This window comes from Oreochromis aureus, linkage group 15 (genome assembly GCF_013358895.1).
Source record: "Oreochromis aureus strain Israel breed Guangdong linkage group 15, ZZ_aureus, whole genome shotgun sequence".
Classification (NCBI taxonomy): domain Eukaryota; kingdom Metazoa; phylum Chordata; class Actinopteri; order Cichliformes; family Cichlidae; genus Oreochromis; species Oreochromis aureus.
In genome coordinates this window covers 40,191,659-40,193,641 of record NC_052956.1, presented here as the reverse complement: position 1 = coordinate 40,193,641, position 1,983 = coordinate 40,191,659, and the positions used below count along the sequence as shown (strand labels likewise).

Here is a 1,983-nt window from a genome sequence, read left to right as displayed (position 1 = left end):
ATTTGCTCTTAGTAGTTATTTGTCAGTTGTAAAACCTGATAAAACATAACTTAATTCTGGTGGTTGACAAGTGGCATAAATACGTGAGAGTGTTTTGGTGAACTATACAGAATTTTCACTCAGGACAGTCCATTGGTCAAACCTTGGATTCAGGAGGGATATGGTCGTTTTAGATGTGCTGGTGCACAATGGACCTGCTCTTTATGCTCTTTATGCTCTTTATGCTCTCGAGTATATTTCAGGTTGCATGGGAGTTTGTCCAAGCAGGCCACATGTCCTTTGTGGACTCTGAGAAGGCATGTGACCATGCCCCATCCTGTGGGAGGTGCTCTGGTGTACAGTGGGATGCAAAAGTTTGGGCAACCTTGTTAATAGTCATTATTTCCTGTATAAATCATTGGTTGTTACAATAAAACATGTCAGTTAAATATATCATATAGGAGACACACAGTGATATTTGAGAAGTGAAATGAAGTTTATTGGATTTACAGAAAGTGTGCAATAATTGTTTAAACAAAATCAGGCAGGTGCATAAATGTGGGCACTGTTGTCATTTTATTGATTCCAAAACCTTTAGAACTAATTATTGGAACTCAAATTGTCTTGGTAAGCTCAGTGACCCCTGACCTACATACACAGGTGAATCCAATAATGAGAAAGAGTATTTAAGGGGGTCAATTGTAAGTGTGGCAGGATGAATGGTATCCCTCGGTCCAACCCACTTTCAGCCTGGCGCATTAGGGGGCGCTAGTATAAATAGTGGCCATTTGAGTGTCCCTGGATCGCTTGCCTGTGACCTCCTTTTTGGTCACCTGACTTCCTGTTGGTGTTGCTGAGATTAGTTGCGGGTTACTTTTCTGAAGCCTCCATCGCAGCTGGTAGGTGTTTACTCATTGTAGTGTATATATTACTTTGCTTGATGGTAAACAGCTATTGTTTGTAGGTCGTAGCTGTAGAAGCCTCCTCTGAGCCATTCTGCTTACGTTTTATGACACGGCTTACTTGGTACGTAATCAACTTCTGTCACGCTCTCTGCCTTCTGTTGTTCTTTTATAGTAATTATTTATTATGCTTTGCAGGAAGTGCGGGCCTGAGTTTTGCGCCAAGCTACGTGAACTGAAGTGCTGCTGCTTTGCTTTGCTTTGCTTTGCTTTGCTTTGCTTTGCTGTGCTGTGATCCTTTGCTTTGTTTTACTTTACTTTTACTGTCTGTTCCGGCTGCGAAGTTTCTTTGCTGCTGCCAGCCTTTAAAGTGGACGTCGGCGTGACAACGGCCATATGCATGCCACGCGGGTCGGCCGGCGCGCATATTGATTAACTGACTGGATAATTAACTTATAGCCGTGCAGACGGCAAGTCGGAGCACTACGGCGATTCCGTTTGCTCCATATTTTAGAGTTTTACCCAGATTGTATGTTTTACTGTTTGATTTGTAGTTTGATTTTTGTTACGCCACTGGTGGGAGGCCCTTTTCTAGCTGCAGATCACCAGTGTGGTCTTGCAGTTGGGTTATCCCCAGCGCTATATATTAGTTTTGTTGTAATATATTAAAATTTCCTTTGTTTCTTTTATTCAGATGCGGAGTGCTGACGTGGAGGAGACTAGGGTGCCTTGGTGGTGGGATCCTCTGAGTGTACACACCTGCCTTGTTTAATTTATTAGTGTGAGTGTGCTGCACTTGTGTCTTGGTATTTTTTTTTTTTGAGTTTGTGTGTGGCATCCCTGCCCTCCACTGGTAAGCCTCAGCTCTGAATACCTTTTTTTGTATATTTTTACACTGATATTTATCACTGTGCTTTTAAATGTTGTTTTAATTAATAAATTGTCAATTTATTTTATCATTGAACCTCGTCTCTGTCTTGAGTATAACAAACCTAACTGCCTTCGTAGTGATTAGTGTTACCTCCAGTATTCTCTGGGTGAAATTCCCAGGGTGGCGTTGTCTTTTTAAAACTGTGAAGAGTAATTACTTTATTTCCACCTC

The 1,983-nt window shown here is 41.7% G+C and overlaps 1 long non-coding RNA gene across 1 annotated transcript; it reads left to right on the top strand.

Moving 5' to 3' along the window:
• The first annotated feature begins 694 nt into the window (after positions 1-694).
• LOC120432984 lies at positions 695-1,663 on the top strand. Its single transcript, XR_005608242.1, has 2 exons — positions 695-1,005; positions 1,576-1,663. It is a non-coding gene; the product is annotated as an uncharacterized LOC120432984 (long non-coding RNA).
• The last annotated feature ends 320 nt before the right edge of the window (positions 1,664-1,983 follow it).